This window comes from Elephantulus edwardii, unplaced genomic scaffold (assembly GCF_000299155.1).
Source record: "Elephantulus edwardii isolate Elephantulus edwardi_28Jun2011 unplaced genomic scaffold, EleEdw1.0 scaffold00066, whole genome shotgun sequence".
In the NCBI taxonomy this organism is placed as follows: domain Eukaryota; kingdom Metazoa; phylum Chordata; class Mammalia; order Macroscelidea; family Macroscelididae; genus Elephantulus; species Elephantulus edwardii.
The window spans coordinates 12224185-12249143 of NW_006399816.1; positions in this window are offsets into that span (position 1 = coordinate 12224185).

A 24959-nucleotide genomic window follows, 5' to 3' on the forward strand; every position below is an offset into this window, starting at 1 on the left:
AAAAATGTCATCCTACTTGGATCCACAGTCAACATCCTTGGCAGCAGTCAAGAAATCAAAAGTCATGTTGCATTGGGAAAAGTCTAGGACCTCTCCAAGGTGCTGAGGAGCAAGGATGTCAGTTAAAAGACTAAGGTGCACCTGATCCAAGCCATGGCATTTTCAGTTGCTTCCTATGCATCTGAAAATGAGACAACAAATAAAGACAGCAGAAGGTAACTTGATGCCTTTGAGTTGAGGGAGTTCTGAAGAAGAGTGGCAGAGATGAGTGCTGACTATCCCAGGAACTGCCTAAAGGAAAAACAAGTCTGGAGGATGTACAACCAGAGAGCACCTTGGAGACAAGAATGGTGAAATTTGGTCTCATCTGCTTTGGGCATGTTGTCAGGAGGGACCGACTAGTCCTCGGAAAAAGACATCATGCTGGGAAAGGTGGAGGGTCAGAGAAAGAGAGGAAGACCCTCAACAGGATGGAGCGACACAGTGGGTTTGTGCATCAGGGATGGGGGAGGGTGGCACAGGATAGGGCAAGGTTCAGCTCTTTTGTTCACAGTTGCTGAGTCAGAGCGTACTCTGTGGCACTAACAACAGCACAGCATGGGCTGAACCCCTGTAATAATCCATGAGGAAAAACAACCTTTTCTCTCTCTCTCTGCCTTTAGTCTTAGCCCATGGATGTTTCAAATTTTCTCAAATGATTATCCGTCCGTTGAACGATGGGTGTCCCCCCTCTTCTTTTCTACTCGTTGTGTTTCTCCCTTCACATCCCCTATGCTCTCCCTCTATCCTGAACCCCTTACATATGCACTCCCTGTGCCCCAAGTGCCAGTGTGTCCGTCTCTAGGCCTATCCCTCATCTCTAGACGGGGGTTGAAAATCATTATGAACAAATCAATTAACCATTGCTGTAAATTATTGAAAACACACTCACTAACCATTGCAAACACATTTTCTTTTTTAGTTGTTTTTTTTTAAAGAAGGCTGTTTAATCTCCAAAACGTGTCACTTGTCAGATAATCATGGAAACAGATAACAAATGGGGAAGTCCATATTTAATGAGTAAAGGAAGATAATTGTCATTAAGTGGAGAGACATAACCCCTGTGAGAGTTACTCCCGCCTCTTTCTGCCCAATTTCTTCCACTCTTCCTCTACATTTTTTTCCATGTAAATCTCTATTATTAAGGAAATTATAGTACATATTTCGGAATCTCTGGTGGCCTATGGTAAAGGGTTGTGCTGCCAACCCAAAGGCAGAAAGTTTGAATCCCGCAGCTGGTCTGTGGGAGAAAGATGGGCAGTCTCCTGTCATGCGATTTACTGTCTCTATGGTGGACAGTCAGCTGTGGGCAGTGCCATCATGCTAACATTACATATTGGACATCTGTTTTTCTCTTTTATCACCCAGTATATGAATCACTTTCTTACCTCTGTGAAATTTCTCTGCCTGTGAGACTTGAGAAAATGAAGAGGCCTCTGCCTACTTTAAAAGAGGAAAATGCTAACTAAATCTTTGCATCTTGACAGTTATGGCATCCTTGACCCAAGCTAAGCTGATCAGTTAGAAACAGGGATGATATAGATCTTTCATTATGGTCAGGGGAACCTGGACTTGCTCCAAGATCAAGTTTCTGGGACCAAGGTGAAGGTGGCCCAAAGATTAGTCTCTAATACCTGATGGGACAGCAGTTGGTTTTTGACTAGACAGACTGGGATGGGATTTGAAGCTTGTTTCTATCTGCTCAAGCTCCAGCCTTGTTTTCGGCCTGCTCTATAATTCAGTGAGCTATTCAATACATTTTTAATAAATCCCCTATCTACTTAAAACAGCCAGAGTTGGTTTCAATTGCTTAGGATTAAGAACCTGGAATGATAAGCACTTCCCCTCCCCCTCCTAAATATATATTCAACTTAGAAAATGCAGACAGGGAGGGAGGGGAAATCAAATAAAAATTCAGAGCAGACCTGGAGGTAAATATTCTTAATGTGTGTCTTTTCCAACATGGTGGTATGGGTCCATTCCAAGGAATACCATTTTGCAGGAGAATCATTGGACAAGATTTTGGGGGTCAGTTCCTTCTTAGTGCAGTAAACCAAGTTAGCAGGCTTCCCATCTTTGTTGTTGTTGCTGTTGTTGGGTGCTGTCGAGTTGAGTATGACCCATAGAGACCCTACAAACAACAGATCTGAACTCTGTCCTGTCCTGCACCATCCTCACACTTCCTGACACAGAGCCCATTGCGGCAATCACTGTGTCAGTCTACCTGGTTGAGGGTCTTCCTCCCCTTTGCTGACCCTCTGCTTTTCCGAGCATGGTGTCCCTCTCCACGGAGCAGTCTCTCCTAGCAACAATGCCTGAAGTATGTAAGATGAAGTTTTATCATCTTTGCCTCCAAGGAGCACTCTGGCTGCACTTTTTTACAAGACATATTTGTTCTTTTGGTAGTCCATGAGGATTCAATATTCTCCAACACCACAGCTCAAAGGCATCAGTTCTTCTTCTGTCATCTTTATTCATTGTCCAGCTCTCAGATGCATAGCAAGTGATCGAAAAGACCATGGCCTGAGTCAGACACACCTTATTCCGCAAGCTGACATCATTGCTCCTCATTAATCTGGAGAGGTCCCTGACTTCAGACTTTCCCAGTGCGGTATTTCTCCTGATCTCCTGGTACCAAAGGTATTGATTCTTAAGAATGCTTATTTCACTCTTCATTTACTTGCGCTTAAGAATCATCTACAAAAGGATATTGCAATCCCCCCATTGTGTTTATTTTCCTGTAACTACGTTTTTCTCCCCTCTCAGAAGTTGAAAATCCTTCTGTAGTCAACTTTGTCTCTGCCTTGTGGTTTCTAGCATTAGTGCCACACACCTTAAACATCATTCCCAACATCTGCATCTATATTTTCATCTAGTACTTTTATGGTATTATTGCTTATATCTAAACAGACAAGACATTTGGAATGCATGGTATCATGTGAGGTACAGATCCAGTTTTGGGGGGAACTGTCGTTTGGGAGAAGCCATTGTGGGCACACTCTGATGTTCAGCGTGTGCAGGGAAGGGAAATGCTCTGGTGAGCACCGGTTTCTCAAATCAACTACATCAAATGCCAGTTTCTCTTTAGAATTCACAAGGCCTGTCAAGGCTTTACGGTGCCTCAGGATCAGCTGCAACATCACAAACACTAATTATCATTATGCTGTCAACGTGGTGATGCGCTTGTCAGCAGGGCCTGAGCAGAATAGAGGAAGCCCCCGGCTTCGGCAAGGCTGACAGACAGCTAGGACCTGGCCTTAATGTTACATGACTTTGCCCTCACGTTGTATTAATTGAACCAATCCTCCTCACGACAAATTCTTCATCACCACCACCATCACTTGCTGCATGTGGAGTTTTTATGTCCTAGAAGTGGCTTCAAACTTTTTCTTATTCTAAAACAAAAAAGTCAAGAGGCTCTCATGTTGTTGATTTAGATCAATTACTAGCTGACCCTCCAGTGTGATTTCTGAAGCTATAAATGACATAAGAGGAGATTCCCTTTATTCTCGCTCAGAGCAGCTGGTGAATTCAAACTGCCTCTTTTGGGTTAACAGGGCAACTCCCTAGCTGTTATGCTGCCAGCGCTCCCCTTTCTTGCTCCAAAGTAAGGCCAAATAAGAACCATATGCACAATTCCACGATACCTACAAATTTAACTTAAGCCCCCACACTTAGAAAGTGATCTTGTTCTTAAACTGCCTGTGAATGAAAGGAAGGTGAGTGTCTTTTTCTTCTTAATATTTAAAGTTGTTATTGACAGCCTTGCAGGCAAATGGCAAGCCTATCATGGAGCTCTGGTGGCCTCGTGGCAAGAAGCTGTGCTGCAAACATGAAGGCATGCGGTTCAAGGCCACCAGCTGCACCAAGGGAGAAACACGGGCAGTCTCCTCCCATGTGACAATCTGCCTCTGAAAACCAGCTATGAGTGGGTCTGACCTACAGTCCACAACAACACCAACATCAAGATTCTGGGTGATCTTTGGGGTTGGGGAGAGACTGAGTAAGATGGGTTCAATAATGTATACTGCACTGAAACAGAGGAGGGAGAAAACTGTTTAAAAGAGATATATAACTAGGTATTTCTGTCATCACAGGAGACTAGAGCGAGGGCTACATGGTGGAGGGGACCTGGGGGAGGGTTTGTAAAACAATGAAAGAATCTTTTCTTTTACTTTTCCATAATTTTTGGACTCATGTACTTATAACTTGTTAGTCAAATTTGTGTCTTCTAGGTTGCAACACCCCCATGATACATCTTCAAGGATATGAACATGTACGGCCAAGCACAATCAATAAGAGTGCATCTAAATTCCAAAATCAATCTCCATAATAGTCTATGTGTTTCCTACTGCCAAAGGGGCCCTTTAGAGTAGTGAGAGAAGATCTTCACCCTGAAACCCACAGCGTCCCTTTTCAGCAGGAAGTAGCTAAGAGAATACGCCGTCCCCTTTTCCTTATGACTCAGGGTGAAGTCTCTCTCAGGGAGGAGTGATAGGGAATGGCAAAGGACACACTGACAAAGGAGATTAATCAGAACTGGCTTTGACAAGCACTGTGGCATTTGGACAAGAACAAACTGGGAGGAGGGTAGAGAGAATAGTGCAACAATGAATGAAGGGAAACCCAAAATCTCTGTAAATGTTTATGAAAATTAATAAAATATAATTATAGGGAAAAAAGATTCTGGGTGATGTATCCTCACTAAGCTGATGAATGCACTTTGGGGCTAATGCAGGCTGGTAATGAAGATCAGGATAAGCAGTTGGCCAGTGATGTACAGAGTTATTTCCCAGAGGGCGAAAATTATTCTTTCTGTCCTACTAGTCTCCAAATAGCTTTCTGGCTGGGGAGCCCAGTGAGCCCACTGGGGGTGGGATTTCTCCAGCATACCACGGAACACTGCTACCTGTGCTCAGGCCCAAGAAGAAGAATCTGTCAGAGTCCCTGACATTAATGGAGTAGTTTTCTCAATGGGAAGTCATGGACAATCCATGGACTGACAATTGGGAGTCAATGCACTCATACTTGGGGCTCCTCTTTGCCTCCCCTTCTATCCCAGCCAAAATCTTCCAGTGGTGCTGCCCTCTTCAACCCTTAGTTTTCTCCCTCCCTGGTCTGCCTATCTTATCCTTACCTCTTGAAATGTTTCCCCACTTGATCCCTTCAAAAATTCCTCAAAGAACAATTCAGATACTACCTCCACGAAGCTTTCTAGGAGTTTCTTTGGGGGAGATATTTCTCTTTTATTCTGAGCTCAGTGAAGTTCAAAACCATTACCTGAGTGCCTGCCATGTGTTTGAGGACACTCAGAGCAATCAGAAGATGCTGTCTGGTGTCTGGAGAATGAAGATGCAGGTGTTTTTGCTTTCTCTGCTTTATCATCCATGAAGCACTAAGCATATTATGCTTGTAGACTATGGTTTTCATCTCTTGATTCAAACTGCAGGAAGTTCTGGTGGCCTAGTCCATAAGGAACTGAGCTGTTAACCCGAAGGTGGCACCTCTCTGGCAGTGGGACTCCACCAGTGACACCGTGGGAGAAGAAGGTGTGTTCTCCTGTGCAATGTACAGCCTTGGAAACACTGCTGGAGGGTCAGTTATGCATTAGGTCTGACTCAAGGGCAATGAGCTAGTGAGAATCCAAATTATAAGATACTAAGAAATGTGAGTGTAAAAGGATAAACACTGCATGGCACCACTGTTATAAAGTAAACATGGGGGGGTGTTGAAGAGGGATTGGGGAAAGAGTGGACAGATAATGAACATGGCATTAGAACAGATGAGGAGAACTGCCTGAAAGGAACATATGATTATGCATTATGTGTATAAGAACAATCTAGAAAAGGGGATGTATTGTGGGGCAAGCTGGGGGAGAGGAGGGAGTAGAAAGTGCTCAACAATGAATATATAAAAGAGGAAATAAAAAAAAGAAATATGTCTCTGTAATCTTCAAAGACTTTGAACACCTCCAGTGGCAATTGTTAACTTCTTCTTTCCGAGTGAATGAAGGTAAATGAGAAGTGTTAAATGAAAAATTGTCATTAAATTAAATAAGTATTAAATGATTATTATTGCACTTCAAAAATGTATTCACCTTTCACGTACTGCTTGATTCTGTTTCCATACTGTTTTCAAAATGAGAAAGTATGAGATAGACAAGAGTGGTTTCCTCCGGGGTTGACAGGGGTTCCAGACGGTGGGGAAATGGGTGTGACTGTAAAGGAACAGCGTGGAGATCCTGGGGATGAAACAATAGCCTAGTGTCCTCACTGGAGTGGTAGCTATAGGAATCTATGTATAATAAGGTAACAAGGAGCCAGTCTCTAGAGAGGACATCATGCTTGGTAAAGTGGAGGCTCATTGAAATAAGGAAAGACTCAACAGGATGTACAGACACTGTGGCAGCAACAATGGATTTGCACATAGCAGTGGTTGGGGGATGAGACAGCAAGGGGCGGGGTTTTGTTCTATTGTACATAGAGGTGGCTGTGAGGTAGAGGTGCAGACAGAGACAGACAGAAAAAGAGAGATAAATTAGATTACAATTAAATATCTATGCATTTCCCCAGGAAACATTTATGAAAATGTATCAGGTTTTATAAAAACAAACAGGTTCAGCCTTGAAAGGGTTAAACCGGGCTGCACCTTGGAGGCAAGGATTCTGAGGCTTCGTCTGACGTACTTTGGACATGTTCCAAAGAGGGACCAGTTCCTGGAGAGGAACGTCATGCTTGGGAGAGTGGAGGGGACAGCGCAAGAGAGGAAGACCCTCTATGAGGTGGATTGATTCAGTGACTAGGGTAATGGGGGTGGGGGTGTCAGAGACAGTGAGATTGGCTCAAGATAGAGCTGTTATACATCAGAATTGACTCCACAGCATGTAACAACAACAAAGATACCTACAAAATTTGTTCCTGGCTCCTGAGCTCGCTCCTTATTATGAGCGTGACTTTGGCCAGGTAACCTAACCAGACTATCTACACTTGAGTGAAGAAAAAAGTCCTTGGATTTATACAAAATACTTTTGGGGCCCAAGTTGTATTATTTGACTTGGCCTTTGAATCAACTGTGTACTTACTGTTTTCTCTATGTTAGGAATTTCACAGTGGCTTTTCTGCCTGACACTGAGGTTGGTGGAGAAGCACAGTTGCTCCCTTGTCTGTTTCTGAGGCCCTCACAGCTGTTGTTATGGATGTAGCTGCTCTTGCTTATTTGGGTTTATGAAAGGGGGATAAAGCACAAGGGAGCCTCAAACAGCTACAGGTGCAAAGGCGCCCCTCTTGCATCCAACGGAGTGTCTGGGTTATGTTAGGAGGGGAGATTAAAGGCAGAAGGTTTAAAACATTCAACAAGGAAGGAGAAAATCGATGTTGGGAAACTGACTCATTCATACTGTTGACAATGACTCACCATTTCACTTCACGGATCTTATTAAGGGTCCACTAGGTGCCCAGTCAACAGGAGCTCGACTGACTGGGCCACTAGGGCAAACGTTGGAATGACACTCCACTTCTTATCCTTTGAAATTACGCTCACATTATCATCTTAGGGTCTTCTTGGTGTTGTTGTGTGCCATCGCATCAGAATCGTCTCATAGCTGAGCCTCCAGTGTGTTTTCAGGGGCAATAAATCACACATGAGGAAATTGCCCCTCCTCCTCCCACGGAGCAGCTGGTGTATTTGAACCACGTGCCTTTGGGAATACAGCACAGCTTCTTACCACTAGGCCACCAGAACTCCTTCTTAGGATCTTCATTTTAAGAAGAGTTGTCTGATTTAAGAAGAAGGTGATTTGCTGAAAACTTGTTGGGTAGCTCATGGTATCACTAGAAAGATGGAAAGACTGTATTTGTAGGCTTGTGTCCCTAGAAGTGGTTCAGTGGAGCTGCTCGACTCTGGGCACACTTTGCTGGGTTGGCTTCACTGAGGCCACGCTGCCTGTATCCTGATTTCAAGAGAGGGTGGGAAGGTGAAGAGTGGGCATTTCAACACAGCCTCTTAGTAAGACTCAGTAAGATGTAGTATGGTAAGAAGTTACCAGATACGGAAATTAACTCAAGCTCTGGGAAACCAAAATTCAAACAAAATACAGATGTCCACTAAAGTCCTTCCTTGCTCCATAAAGAAGAATGTGGCTTCAGGGTAAGAGGAAGACTTATTTACAATCTGCATTATGCAGATGTCACGACTTCACTTGCTGAAAGTGAGGAGGACTTGGAAATGCTTGTTGCAGAAGATCAAAGACTATAGCCTTCAAAATGGATTATGTCTCAACATCAAGAATACAAAAATCTTCACCACTGGGGCAAAAGGCAACATTATGATAGAAAGCGAAAAAGTTGACATTGTCAATGATTTCACCTTGCTTGGATGCACAATCAACATCCTTGGCACTAAGTAGTCAAGATAAACAAAAGATTGTTTTGGAAAAGTCTGCTATAAAGAAACTCCCAAAGTACTGTGGAGCAATGATGTCAGTCTGAAGACTAAGGCCTGATTTAAGCCATGGTCTTTTCAATCACTTGCTGTACATCTGAGAGCTGGGCAGTCAGTAAGGATAGCAGAAGAAGAATTGATGCTATTGAGTTATGATGTTGGAGAAGTGTACTGAATATCCCATGGACTGCCAAAACAAAGCAAAATGAAATAGATTAGTTTTGGTGAAGGTAGAGGCTGAGTGCTTCTTAGCAACAATTCTTTGAAAAGGGACATCATGCTTGGAAAGGTAGGGAACAAGCAAAAGGGAGGAAGACCCCGCTCAAAGAGATGGAATATAGACTGTAGCAATGGTCTCAAGTACATCAGAGATGTGAGAATGGTGCAAGATAGGACAGGGCCCAGATCTGTTGTTCAAGAGGTCGTTATGAGTTGTACTCAACAAGACAGCACATAACAAAGACCACAACCATAAAATACTGCCACTATTCCACAAATAAGTTCCATAAAGCCCCTCAAACTTGCAAGATGTGGGGGGTTACAGTATTATGCAGGAAATTAAACATCTAGAGTGAGACTGACTGCACAATTAGTTGGATGAGAGTTTGGAGAACAATTTGATCCAGGTTCCAGCAGCTGCCATATGGTACCATTAGGGCCAGTTGTCTTTCCAGTACGGAGGGAATGATTCTGAACCAGGCAGTAGACAGAGATTGCAGAAGAGTTGCAGCAATCCAAAAACTCTCGAGCTTGGTTCACATTTCACTGTCCTGCTCTGCAGAGAATACCAGAGACACAGGGGTATGTCCTCCATCTTCCATTCAGGAATGTTGACTGGTGTTTTCCTCCTTGTCTTCAACACCCCCTCCATTCTCCTCAATCCCGGTGTAGACCCAGAAGGTAAGACATTAAGCTTGCTTCCATTTGAGCAGAGGAGTTGTGCAGAAGACAGAGGGAAGGTTGGTCAGCTCTCCTCGGGTTGTCACGATCCCCTCCACCCCTCAAACGCCTCTCATCTGAAGGTTAAACTGCAAAGTCACCTACCCTAATAGTGGGTTATGATGGCAGGATAGCTTTTGTCTCTGGATCCAAGGCCAGCCAAATCGGTAATTTCTTTTTCCACAATAATGAAAATTCTCTTTGCCTGTAGTCAGAACCTCAACTATCCTTACTAACCAGGGAAGGTGATCCAAGCTTCCATGATCTTCTCAATTACTTGCTATGCATCTGAAAGCTGGACAGTGACTAAGGATGACAGAGAAGAATCGATGCCTTAGAGTTGTTGGTGCTAGAGAAGAGTATTGAATATACCATGGACCGTCAAGAAAACAAACAGGTCTGTTCTGGAGAAGGTGAAAGAAGTTGCTCTTTGGAGACAAGGATTTTGAAAGTCCATATCATATACCTCGAGCATGTTTCCAGGAGGGACCAGTCCTTGGCAAAAGATGTCATGCTTGGAAGGGTGAAGGGTCGGTGTTGGAGAGAAAGAGCCCAGATGAGATAAATTGACACAGGGACTATGACAGTGGGTCAAATGTGTCAGAGATGGTGAAGTTGGCTCAGGATAAGGCAGATTTCAGAGCTGTTGTTCATACGGTCGGTACAAGTTGTAGTGGCTGCCACAGTACATAACAACAATACAAGATACTGAACAGTCCCTTCTCTATGGAACTGCTCTGCTGGTGCCTATTGGCGCTATCTTGCACTTGCTCATGAAAGTGGATTGTTAAATATTCAACAATGTAAGATACTTGTTTTAAATAGCTATTATTAAAATTATTTAAACTTATAATTAAATATATGAGAGAAGGATTGGCAATCTCTTCTGATGTGATTGACTGCCTCTGAAAACCCATTGGAGGGTCAGCTATGGGTCAGTTCTGAGTCGACGATACTCAACAACAAAATTAAATAAGTTGTATTAAAAACAAACACTCAAACTGATTACTTCTTAATTATTATTATCTCTAAGATTTACACCTTTTTGTTTGTATCGTAAGGTATTCTTGAGGCATAGTGTGAAATGGCTTGGGCTGCTAACTGAAGGGTCAGTAGTTCAAATCTACCACTCCATGGGAGGAAAGTGAGAAGTTATCTTCGTAAAGATTTACAGCTTCAAAACCTGATGGAAGGCTTTTTTGAGACACAACTGTCTCGGCTGTGGTGGGTTTATCTGTAGAGTGGAGCGGAAAACATGGTCGCCATCCAGTCACTTCTGATCCACAATGATCCTAAGTGCTTCAGAAGACAGTTCTACTCCCTAGAGTTTTCATCGTGGATTTTCAGAAGTAGATTGTCAAGTCTGTCTTCTCAGGTACCTCTGTAGATACAAACCACCAGGCTTTCAGTTTGTAGCTGAGTACAGTCATTTGCACCATGCAGGGAATTCTACATAATGATGGGCCAGGTGTGCAACCTTTCCCAGCTGCAGGTCCAATGACATCGCATTGGTGGTTTTAAATTAGCCATGGAGGGAATATTTACACCACAGTAATGAGCAAACTTAGAGTGTATCCTGCAGGCCAGTGTCCTACTCGTAAAAAGTGTGGTCTCTTCAAGTGCCGTCATTGGAGTCTTCGGTAAAGAATTCACCTTTCCATGAGGTTAACCACCCCTGGGTGATTTGGTGCACAGTACACCTGTGAACGAAGCCCATCACTCCATTTTCTTATTTGGCAAAATAACCTGGCGGTGCAATCAGTAGGGTGTTGTGATGCTAACCCAATGGCCACAATGGCTATGAGTTTGGTCTGACTCCACCTTTGACTCTATGGAAGAAAGATGGAGTGCTCCCTCTGGTTAAGATTTAGAGTCTCTGAAACCTTGTGGAGTGCTGCTGTGTGTTGACTCAATGGCAGTGATTTTGAGAAGAAAGATTGTCTTTGTAAAAGGAAACTCCAAAGGTGATTGTGCTCACAGAAGAAATATGGGCAAATCCAAATGTGTTTCCATAAGAACAAAGCACCATCCGTATCCACATAACACTACATGAAGCCATGTTGGCCACTACTGCTGACAGATGGAGCATTTATCAGTGGCAGAATCGGGTCAGCTAATTCCTATTTTCTCATATCTTCAGGGTTCCCTTCCCTATGTTATATCAAGGAGTTCTTGGCATTTCAATTTTCTTTTGCATGGACTACCATTAAATTCCAAAGAAGGGTGATTCAACAGAGTGTGGAAACTATAGAACAGTATCATTGATTTCACATGCAAGCAAGATTCTACTGAAGATTATCCAAAAACGACTGGAACAGCACATCAGCAGAGAACTGCCAGAAGTCCAGGCTGAGTTTAGAAGGGGTCATGGTACTAGGGATATTGTAGCTAATGTTAGATGGATCTTGGCTGAAAGCAGGGAATACCAGAAGAATGTCTATCTTTGTTTCATTATTTATACAAAGGCGTTTGACTGTGTGGACCATAACAAACTGTGGGTGACTCCAAGAAGGATGGGAATCCCAGAACACTTGATCATGCTAATGAAAAACCTATATATACTTGGACCAAGAGGCAGTCATCAGAACAGAGAAAGGTAATACTGCATGGTTCAAAATTGGTAAGGGCGTACGCCACGGATGTGTCTTATCTACACACCTTTTCAACCTGTATGCAGAACAGAGTATCTGGGAGGCTGGGCTCTATGAGGAAAAATGTGACATCAGGATTGGTGGAAGATCTATCAACAATCTGCTTTATGCAGATGACACAACCCTGCTTGCTGAAACTGAGGAGGACCTGAAATGCTTGCTGCAGAGGGTCAAGGACTGCAGCCTTCAGTATGGATTGAAGCTCAATATCAAGAAGACAAAGATTCTCACCACTGAACCAATTGGCAGCATCAGGATGGATGGTGAAGAGATTGAGATTGTTCACAGCTTTAGTTTGCTTGGCTCCACAGTCAACACTCTTGGCACCAGTAGCCAAAAAATTAAAAGATGTAGTGCGATAGGAAAGTCTGCTGTTAGGGACCTCTCCAAAGTACTGAAGAGCAATGGTGTCTCTCTGGAGACTAAGGCGTGTCTGATACAGGCCATGATCTTTGCAATCACTTGTTATACATCAGAGAGTTGGACAATGACTAGGGAGGATAGAAGGAGAACTGATGTCTTTGAGCTGTGGTGCTGGAGAAGAGTATTGAGAATGCCATGGACTGCTAGGAAAACAAACAGATTCATCCTGGAGAGGGTAAAACTGGGCTGCTTCTTGGAGGCAAGGATTCTGAGGCTCCATCTAACATACCTTGGACATGTTGTAAGGAGAGACACCTCCTTGGAGAAGGACATCATGCTTGGGAGGGTGGAGGGACAGTGCAGGAGGGGAAGACTCTTTGTGAGGTGGATTCATTCAGTGACTGGGATAATCGGGATGGGTGTGTCAGAGACAGTGAGATTGGCACACGATAGAACAGAGTTTAGGGCTGTTGTACACAGGGTCGCTATGAGTCACAAACGACTCAACAGCACAACAAACAATCACTGAATTTCATTTTAGGTCATGTAACTAGCTAAAGAGTTGAAACCATTTCCAGAATCTTAAACTAGCACATGGAATACATGACTATCTGCTAAGTACATTCATAGAAATAAATTCAACTATTCTAAATGTATTTCCTCTGAGAGCTAGCGCACACAGAATCCATTCAAACCCTTTATTCCCCAGATTTTAACTTATAGGAAATAGCAAATTCTGAGCACTACAGAAAACCTCAACCTCCTGACTTTGTATTTCTTCTTCTACTGCATCCTGGACTCTTAACTCTAGTAATACATTAATGGAAAATGTGAGTAATGGAGTGTGGCTTGAGAAAGCATGGCTTCCGTACCTTTTGCCCTTCCTTTCACATTTTCAAGCAAAACAAGCACATCCTTGGGGAGGTGACGCTGGTTTGGCTGGAAAGAGAAACTCTTTGGGGACTAGAAAGCTAAGGTCTTCCAGATTTTCTCATATTTCCTATAAACTCAAGATCTCACACTGTATTAGTTTCCTGTGGCTGCTATAACAAATCACCACTTACATGGTAGCTTAAAACAACATGCATTTATTACCTTACATTCTGAAGGTCAGAAGTTCAAAATGAGTCTCACAGGTCTCTTTCAAAGGTGTCAGCTGGGCTGTGTTCCTTCTGGCAGCTCTGGGGAAGTATCTGTTTCTGGCCTTTTCTAGTTTGTAGAAGCAACCAGCATTCTTTGCTTTTGGCCTCCTTCCAGCAATGGCCTCGCTCCAATGTCTGCTTGCACAGTCTTCATATCACCTTCCCTTTGCAGGATCTTGCACTCACGCTCCTTCCTTCTGCTTCTAAGAACCTTGCAATTGGTTATTTTGTACCACAGGAATAATTAAAAAAATGGTTTTAGAATTTTAGGGACAAAGGCACATTGGCAAATAACCTAAAACAATCTTACTGTCTCAAGGACAAAACTTGTGATGAGGTTACCCTGAGTGACAAAAGTGCAGGTGTGTTTCAAGTCCAGCTCATCCTTCTTTCAGGCTGTGTACCTTTTTTTCATGGATGTAAACAAAGTCACAAGTTTTAACAATTAGGCTGTGGGATTTGGAGTGGGGGACACATTATTCTGCCCATCACATGCTCTTTTCTGCTCAAATGTTAAGAGATCTGGGGAGGTTCTGAACTCAGTAGGAATCCGACAGCCCACAGGTGGGAACTTTGTAGTTATTTATGCGCTGTCGGCCTGGCAGCTGAAAGGAAGCAAGAGATTTCAACCTCCTCATGAAAAGTTCTGCTTTCCATACCTGTCAAATCAAGGTTTGGGAATCTGGGCTTCATTCTTTTAGCTAGCAGTTGTCCTGAGAAGGAATCATCTACTCTATCGTCTTTGAATTTTTTTTGGGGGGGGCACACTGAGTTAAGCATTGGATAACTAATCAAATTGGTTTGAACGCAGTGGCTCCTTGTGGGCCAATGATTTGGCAGCTCACTTCCATCAACATTTACAGGCTCGGAAACACCAGTGGCAGTCCTGCCCGGCCCTGTCCTGTCCTGTCCTTTCCTTATGGGGTCAGTTGCTTGGAACCAACTCCATAGGAGTGGAGTTTGAGGTTTCATGCTCTTTGATAACGGCAGGTTTTCAGAGGCAGTAAATTCTGTGGGAGAAGATTGACCTTCCTTCTCCATCATCGCAGCTGGTGGATTTGAACCAAGTGCCTTTGGGATTACAATGCAGCTTCTTACCACTATGCTACCAGAGCTCCATAGGAACTTAATTCTCTGCCCAAGGCCTTACGAAGTTGGGAGCAGACTCTCTGTAGGCACTTCTGTGTTCTTTTTTTGAGACTGGGGAAGAATTCAGCCCCCAAGCTCATACAGCTAGTTAGAATTTAGTTCCCAGCAGATGTGGGACCAATGTCCCCATTCCTTGATTTGGAGCCACTTTGACTTCCTTTCTGCCACCTTTCTCTGACCTTCTTTCCTGCCTATGCTTTTTTTTTTTAAAATTTATATTGATTTGCATACAAAGTTTGTATACTTCGTGTTTCACATTATCCTTCTCTTACACTGAGTTTCGTACAATCATTCTCATTCATTTATTGTGTCTTGTAAAATTAATCACCATGGAACTATGCTCACTGTTACCTTGTTTTTCCAGATCCCCACCAGATCTTTGCCATTTCCTTAACCCTCTCCCTCTACCCACCAAATTGTGCGGCCCTATGATTTCTGCTTTTCCCATCCTCATACCTCTCTTCCTCCCACCCCTACACGTCTTGGATTCCCATACATGTTTTACGAGTTATCCTTCCATTTTAAGATGAGGGTCTAATCCTGCCTCTGCTTTTTAAGGCTTATACTGAGCGCTCACCTGGATGGTCTAGGACATTTTCTTAGTTTTAACTTTTTATTTTGACTTGAATGATAGTTTATAGAGCAAACTGACTTCCCATTCAACACACACAAATACAGCTTAGGGTTTGTGACACTGATTGAAATCACCACATTATAATATTACCCTTCCCATTTCCTCCTTTTTCTATCCCTTTCTGAGTCTAATCCTTGGACAGATGCTACATTTTTTAAAATCTTATATGGTTAGTTGTTCTGAGGAGTGTGTTTCTCCCTACTGTCATTGTCCTGCCGATTTGGCTGGAAACTGAATCATGGGAGTGTTTTCAGTTCCAAGCTTGAAAAAGGATTAAAGGCTTTAGACTCTGGGGTTCCACCAGTCTCTATTAGACCAGTAATGGATTACCCCCCCCCCCGCTATACTAAGTTTTGTTGTATATTTTTCTCCCACTCTATGAGAAACCATCTAGTTTGATTGTTTTCCAAGCAGTTGGCAGTGGTAGCTGGGCACCAGTGGGTTTTTCTAGTTCAGGCTTGTGGAGACCAAAGAATCTTTTAGGAAGGGATTGCCCATCTTTCTCCTGTGGAGCAGCTGACAGCCCAAAGGCAGGCAGTTAAAATCCACTATTGTTGCTATGTGCAGTCGAGTTGCCTACAACTCATTAAAGTCAGTCTCACTGACTCTGGCACTTTTACCCCCATTGCCCTAGTTACTGTATCAATCCATCTCATTCAAGGTCTTCCTCTCTTGTGCTGTCCCTCCACCCAAAATTATAAGTAAACTTTGTTTTATTTGAGTAAAAGATTATAAGTTACATTGGGTTTTCATTCATGTTGTTGTTGTTGTCATGTGCCTTCGAGTCGTTTGCGACTCATAGCGACACTATGCACAACAGCCCTAAACCCTGCTCTATCCTGTGCCAACCGCACTGCCTTCTGACACACCCATCCCGATTACCCCAGTCACCGAGTCAATCCATCTCATAGAGGGTCTTCCCCTCCTGCGCAGTCCCTCCACCCTCCCAAGCATGATGTCCCTCTCCAGGGACCCATCCCTCCTGGCAACATGTCCAAAGTATGTCAGACGAAGCCCCAGAATCCTTGCCTCCAAGGAGTAGCTTGGTTTAATCCTCTCCAAGATGAATCTGTTTTCCTGGCAGTCCATGGTACATTCAGTACTCTTCTCCAGCACCACAACTCAAAGGCATCAACTCTCCTTCTGTCCTCCCTAGTCATTGCCCAACTCTCTGATGCATAACAAGCGATTGCAAAGACCATGGCCTGTATCAGGCGCACCTTAGTCTCCAGAGAGACACCACTACTCCTGAGTACTTTAGAGAGGTCCCTAACAGCAGACTTTCCCATCGCGATATGCTTTTTGATTTCCTGACTGCTGGTGCCAAGAGTGTTGACTGTGGAGCTGAGCAAACTGAAGCTGTGAACAATCTCAATCTCTTCGTCATCCATCCTGATGCTGCCAACTGGTCCAGTGGTGAGAATCTTTGTCTTCTTGACATTGAGCCTCAGTCCATACTGAAGGCTGCAGTCCTTGACCCTTTGCAGCAAGTGCATGAGGTCCTCCTCAGTTTCAGCAAGCAGGGTTGTGTCATCTGCATAATGGAGATTGTTAATAGATCTTCCACCAATCCTGATGCCACAATTCTCCTCATAGAGCCCAGCCTCTCGGATAATCTGCTCTGCATACATGTTGAAAAGGTATGGAGACAGGATGCATCCCTGGCGTACACCGTTCCCAATTTTAAATCATGCAGTGTTACCGTGCTCTGTTCTGACTACTGCCTCTTGGTCCAAGTATAGGTTTCACATTAACACAATTAAATGGTCTGGGATTCCCATTCTTCTCAGAGTCAGCCACAGTTTGTTATGATCCACACAGTCAAATGCCTTTGCATAATCAATGAAACACAGATAGACATTCTTCTGGTATTCCCTGCTTTCAGCCAAGATCCATCTAACATCAGCAACAAAATCCCTAGTACCACGACCCCTTCTAAACCCAGCCTGGACTTCCGGCAGTTCTCTGCTGATGTGCTGTTCTAATCGTTTTTGGATAATCTTCAGCAGAATCTTGCTTGCATGTGAAATCAATGACACTGTTCTGTAGTTTCCACACTCAGTTGGGTCACCTTTCTTTGGAATGGGAACAAATATAGATCTCTTCCAGTCAGTTGGCCAGGTGGTTTTTCTCCAGATAATAGGTGTTTTATAATGTTAATTATAATTTTAAGGTAATTCATTAAGAACAATATGTCACCCAGTCCTTATTGTGTATTGCATTTCCTTCAACCAATTTATTTATTAAATTTTGCTCCTCTCTTGTTCCTTTCTATTCCTCCCAGCCCACCAAGTTTGATTCTACATTTAAACCTTTCCTTAGCTTATTATTAGTCTGTAACTCAGTTTCACAATCGACATTGTTGACAAATTGTTGTTGCAGTCAGGGAATAAAAAGATCAATTGCATTGAGAAAATCTGCTATTAGGGACCTCTACAGAGTGCTAAAGAGCAACTATGCCAGTTTAGAGACTAAGGTACACCTGACCCAGGCCATGGTTGCTGTGAACCATGGCTATGGTCAGAGCTGGACAGTGACCAAGGATGACAGAAGAAAAATCTATGTCTTTCAGTTGCAGTCCTAGAAAAAATATTGAACATACCATGTACTGCCAAGAGAACAAACAGGTATGTTTTAGAAGAGTGAAACCAAGCAGCTCCTTGGAGGTCAAGAGTTTGAAGCTCTGTCTCACATACTTTGGGCATGTGGGCAGGAGAGACCAGTCTTTTGAGAAGGATATCATACTCAGAAAGATGCTTAGAAGGGCAGTACAGGAGAAGAAGACCACAGATGAGATGGATTGACATGGTAACTGGGGCAATGGGATTAGACGTGTTGGAGTCAGTGAGACTGGATCAGGACAGGGCAGATTTCAGAGGTATTGTGCATAGGGTCACTATGAGTTGCAAGCAACTTAATGGCACATAACAACAACATACCTTAATTGTCCTTTTGTGACTAACTTATGTGACTCAGCACAATTTTTCTAGATTAATTCATGTGGTGCCATATCTCACAAATTATTGACGGTTTTCAAGCGATACATAATAGTACCACAGTTTCTTCAGCCATTCATCTATTGCTGGGCACTTGGATTATTTCAAGACTTTACTTACAGTGTTGCAATAAACATGGATGTGAGTATGTCAATTTGTGTTGCAGCTCTTGTTTCTTTGGGACACTTATCTTGTCATGGGATTTCTGGATGAAATGGTATTTCTAATCCCAACTTTCTAAGGAAGTACCAATTTGCTTTCCACAGTGATTGCTCCATTTTCTATTTCCACAAGCAGTATATAAGGTTTCCAATCTCCCCACATCCTCAGCATTTGTTGTTTGATGTCTTACTGAACACTGCTCATTTTTCAATAGCTCAAAACCTCAACTGCATTACCATCAAGTCTGAACTAACACACATACAACCTTCCAATGGGTTTTCCAAAGCTATGTCACATGGGAGGAGATTGGCCCTCTTTCTTCTTCAGTGCCACTGGTGGATTCGAACCTCCAGAGAACAGCTCTCTGCGGACTGTGCCACCAGAGCTTTCTGTTTTATCATTAGTGACTGAAAATAAATTTGCAACGTCCCTTTTATCATATAAGGTTTGTATTGACAGTTATTATAACTTGTCAGGTTCACAGGCTTGAGGGCTATAATCTTGCCTATCACAGAACCTCAAAGCCCAACTTACTGCTTCTGTTGTGCTGTGATACTTCCAGGGTCTCATTTCTTAATAACAATGGGGAAAAAAATCATTGCTGTCAAGTTGGAACTGATTCATAGCTGATCATCCAGTGGGTTTTCAGAGACTGTCAACAGCACAGGAGGAAAGTGCCCATCTTACTTTTGCTGAGCAGCCCGTGGATTCGAACCAACTACTTTTGGATTGGGAGCACAACTCCCTACCCATTAGGCCACCAGAGCACTCTCATCTCGCAATATTAGTTGGACTTCCACAGCCCTCACTTCTCAACTGTGGCCAAGATTCTCCTAGGATCTGTTGCCTGCAACCACTCCTGGCTTCAATGTCTCCTCCAGTCAAGGCTCTTAACTGCAAAGTTCCAACACCAACTCTGGTGGTGGTGGGGAGCCATCAGTTTTTTAAAAAAGGCTATGGGGAAATGTACAGATTAATAGGAAGGGCTGGAGGAGTAGGCACAGAGGCTGCCTGAATGGTGCCATAGACCTGCAATGAGCATGGCAGCCAGAGTGTGCACCATGAGACTAGATGCAAGTGACTCTGCTCACATCACTGCCCTGAACCCTTCAAGGTTCTGTGACATCAGAGGTCATCACTGCTGTGAAGAGTGTCATGGTTCTTGCTTTTCATGCCACCTGCTCTGTATTTAAAGTCCCAGAAAGAAAAATCTGATTGGCTGAACTCAGAACACGCAACTCTACCTTCAATCAGGATAAATCATCTGGGAAGCTTTTAAATACAGCAAGTGGAATCAGACTATACTGAGCATCCAAAACGATGAGAAACATCACACATGTAGCAAATATGTGACTCTTCAATTCAAACCAGTATCAGGGCCCAATAAGCCGGAGTCTTCTTAGTTCACTCAGCTCATTTTCAAGGTTCACTTGTATCAGAACACGAGAGAATTTAATTTCTCTTTATGGCTGAGTAATATTCTATTGTATGCACACCCCCTGCTTTGTTTCTCCATTTCTTTGTTGTTAGGTATTTAGATTGTTTACACATCTTGGTTTTGTGAACAGCGCTGCAGTGAACACAGGTGCATAATACTATTACTCCCTTTTTAAAAAAATGTAATACTGGTTTACTTACAATGTTCATATACATTTGTACATTGTTTTTCATACACCAGATATTTCCCATTTCCTTTACCCACCCCTCTTGCAACCCATCAAATTGTGCAACCATGGGATTAGCCACCACTCTCCCCACACCTGTCCGCAATCCCCCCTTGGATCCTCATACTCATTCTATAATAATGATCTTATGCAGTATTTGTCCTTATGGGACTGAGTTACTTCACTTAGCATAATGCTCTCCTGTCAATACAATTACTTCTTAAGAAGTATGTATCACACATGCAGGTGACTAATAATAAGATTTCTACTGTAAGGAACCCTGGAGAACATTACGCTTGGCAAAGTAAGAGCACAGAGTACAAGACGCTGACCCTCAGTGAATGGGTCGTCACAGTGGCTGCAACAATGGGCTTGACCGTGGCAATGACCATGAGGATGGCACAGGACCAGGCAGGATTTTGTTGTTTGCACACAGGGTTACTATGAGCTGGAATCAACTCAACAGCACCCAACAGCAGAAGAAATTCTGTATTCTTAGAAAATAAAGGATAATTAGCAACTCGCTGACAACCTGGTTAATTGGAAGAAAAATCCAGACACAACATTTTGCATTTCCCCCCAACCTTTTCTTATTTCAACTTGAAATTAGCCTGTTGTTCTTGTTGTTATGTGCCATTGAGTCGCTTGCGACTCATAGCGACCTATGTACAACAGCCCTAAACTCTGCTCTGTCCTGTGCCAATCGCACTGTCTCTGACACTCCCATCCCGATTACCCCAGTCACTGAATCAATCCACCTCATAGAGGGCCTTCCTCTCCTGCGCTGTCCCTCCACCCTACCAAGCATGATGTCCTTCTCCAAGGACCAGTCTCTTCTTACAACATGTCCAAAGTATGTTAGACGGAGCCTCAGAATCCTTGCCTCCAAAGAGCCACCCGGTTTAACCCTTCCTAGGATGAATCTGTTTGTTTTTTTGGCAGTCCATGATACCCTCAATACTCTTCTCCAGCACCACAGCTCAAAAGCATCAATTCTCCTTCTGTCCTCCTTGGTCATTGTCCAACTCTCTGATGCATAACAAGTGATTGCAAAGACCATGGCCTGTATCAGACACACCTTAGTCTCCAGAGAGACACCATTGCTCTTCAGTACTTTGGAGAGGTCCCTAACAGCAGACTTTCCCATGGCAATGCGCCTTTTAATTTCCTGGCTGCTGGTGCCAAGAGTGTTGACTGTGGAGCCAAGCAAACTAAAGCTGTGAACAATCTCAATCTCTTCACTATCCATCCTGATGCCGTCAATTGGTCCAGTGGTGAGAATCTTTGTCTTCTTGACATTGAGCCTCAATCCATATTGGAGGCTACAGTCCTTGACCCTCTGCAGCAGGTGCTTCAGGTCCTCCTCAGTTTCAGCAAGCAGGGTTGTTTCATCTGCATAACGCAGATTGTTGATAGATTGTCCACCAATCTTGACCCCACATTCATCCTCATAGAGCCCAGCCTCCCGGGTGATCTGTTCTGCATTCAGCCTACTTGAGATAATTTCCTCAAGGTTCCAAGCCTGCAGGTCCAAGGTTCCAAGGACGTGAAGGTGGCCATCAGTGGCGTTAACTTTTATTTAATAGCCATATTCCATGATTGATTCTTCATAAGGTTGTTACTAATTATAAAACCTCTGGGCCTATTTTCGTTTGCCACTTCTAACAAACTAGGCTATCATGGTGATGATTTGCAGATAATTGAAAAGTGTGAGCTTTACAATTAAGCCAATTAACTGCCGAGTTGGTTTAGGCCTGTCCTTGTTTCCCAATTCACTGCAGCGTGATGAGTGTTAAGCCATGATGATGATGATGGAGATTTTGCAAATGGGCTGGAGATGGCAGAAGAGAGCTGGAAATTGCTCCAGTGCCCTCAGCAGGACTGTGAGGATGTCACAGAAACCACCTCAAGGGGAGAGAGCAGGAGGCCACACATAACTCGTCCTACAAGAGGAAGACCAGGGAGAGACATGAGGATACACATAAGTCCAGGAACAAGGGAACAGCAGAAGAGGAGACTCCAGAGGTGCCTTAGTGAGGCTGCCTAGAGAGACAGAACCAATGGGGTTGTTATCCTGAGAGGCTAGTGAGTCACATCCAACTCCTAACAGCCTCCTGTGATCGAGAGAGTAGCCTCTCTCACTGCAGTTTCTTGGCTGAAGTATTTACAGATGCAGGTTGTCAGGAGCAGACTCCTCCACAGCTGTTGGGTGGGTTTGAACAATCAAGTATTCAGTTAGCAACCAAGCAATTGAGCAGTCCACCACCAGGATGTTGAGCTGAATTAGGTCACCCCAAAGATGTGTTTAAAAGTCCTGACCCTTCGCTCTAGTGACTGTGATTTTGTTTGGAAATAAACTCATTGGCGATGTTAATTTAAGATGAAGTCAGACTTGAGTAGGGCAGCGGTGATCCAATCTGAGTGGTGTCCTTATTAAAGGAGAGAAGAGATTCAGAGAGGCGGACAGAGGACAGCCTTGAGGAGACGCACTTGCAAACAAATGCCTGGAACAGCGGTGAGCCGGGAGAAACGAGCGAGGTCCTTCCTCCAGAGTACGGATCTGCCAGCCCCTGATTTAGGACGCTGTCACCCCAGAACTGAGTGACAAGAAATTCCTGTCCTTATAAGCTATCTGATTTTGTGCCTCTGCATCAGATTTTTGAAAGTCTTCTTTTCTTAGAAAAACCACAACAACAAAACACCAAACTTTCTAATAGTCTTTTTTAAAAATAATTTTTTTATTTATTACAGGGTCGCTATGAGTCGCCTACGATTCAATGGCACTTAACAACACCACCATCAAGAACAGCATAGAGAGAGTGAACAATGGGCCCAGCAGACAGAAAGCCATGCTCCCAAGCCAAAGGTGGGTGACTCCACTCCACAGCCCTCAGGCCTGCCTTTAATTGTTTTTCGTGAAACATTCTTCTAGGTCGTGTAACCCTGGTTTGTTCACTTGCTGTACAGAGGTCACTCGTGGTTACTGTGAAGCTGAACACTGTGACACTGATGAGTCAAAGGCAAGAATGGTTATCCACGGTGGACAGTGTTTGGTGGCACTCCCGATTAAAACAAGCTTGGAAACAGGAGTGGCATCCACTTCCATAACAGCTTACCCCCGGAAACCCTATTAACCTGGAGAAAGGACAAAAGTTATACAAGTGTCCAGAACTTTTGTTCATAAGGTCCCAATAGTCTCCTACAACTCAACTACACTTAATAACAGCAGCATTTATTTTTAATTTTTTTATTTTGTGTGTGTGTGTACTCTCTAATCAGATCCAACTGGTACAGGAGGCGGTTGCCACTCCATTTCCAGCTGAGCATCTGGTGGATTCGAACTGTGCGCCTTCAGGATTGAAACGTCTTGCCGCTAGGTCACTAGAGCTCTCTTTGAAAGTCTTCCTCATGCCACTTCACTTTTATGAAAGATGTACAGAGAATCAATGTAGTATAGTTATGGGGCGGGGCAGGTGTGTGGAGTAGGAAATGAAGGGGATGAACAATGAGCACTTGGTTGGAATAAGTAGAGGGAAGACCAATGTGAAATGAATGGTGACCAGACATTGTGTGTATTGTAATTAACACTATGAAACAGCCTATGCATGACTGACTGGGGGTAAAAACTAAGAAATACTTTAACACAGACAGAAATAATCATGGGGGCTGACAGGGATGTGCAGCAAGTGGGGAAGCAAAGATTAGAGGATGGGTGATTCGGAAGAAGGATTTTATGGGATTTTGGAATACATGGGATTGGTCTATTGTAATTAATATCATAAAACAAAATGTATATGAATGATTACGTGAAAATCAGTTTAACAAAAGAAATATTAATGCTTTTGTGGAAGGAAGTTCTGGTGGCCTAGTCTGCTGCCAACCCAAAGGTAAGTGGTTCAAATCTATCCAGGACTGAGTTTTTCAGAATTCTACATTCAAATTTTTCTTCTGAGTTTTCTTTGGGAAGACTTGAACTTCCAGCCTTTTAGCTAGCAGCCTAGAACTTTAACATTTGTACCATGCAGGAACTCTGGACAATTTATGTTTTTCTCTTTGACTCCAGGTTTTGTACTCTCCCAATCCATTCCATCTCTCTGTTGCTCTACCAGCTCACTCCTCCTTTGTCTCCAGCCTAAACCACCATCCTGGTCTCCTAACTGCTCTCTTGACTTCTAGTCTCTCCCTCCTATTTTTTCATTCTACAACCAGCATGTTATTTAAAAATTACATTTCGCCATTGTATCATTCACTAATAAAAAGGGACACACTATTGATTCATGAGTGAACCTCAAAATCGTTATGCTAAGTGAGAGAAGCTGGGAGCAAAAGACTCCACATGGTATGATGGCAGAAAGCAAAGCAATGGTCACCTGGAACCTGGAGCAGAAGGTGGGACTGTGACTGACTACAAATGCATCATGGGGACTCTTTGGGGAGATTGAAATGTTCTACAGCTGGCTTACAGTAATGGTGGTACAACCCAATTATTCAATTATACACTTTAAAAAAAATCTGCAACAAATACTAGGTAAAGGGAAGGTGGACTGACTGGACAATGTTTTATGAGCTCCAGAAGGTTCCAGTGTATATTCTACTGTTTGGGTGTGAAATTATCATGGTGAATTTACAGATGGGATTAGTGTTATCCAAATTCTCTGTATGAAGGAATTCTTTTCTTACTAAGAGCTAATGAAAAGACTTTCACTTTGAAGAAACAGATCTGACCACATTGTGGTCTAATTACCAATTCTTTTTTATAAAATAATAGTTATTATTTTATA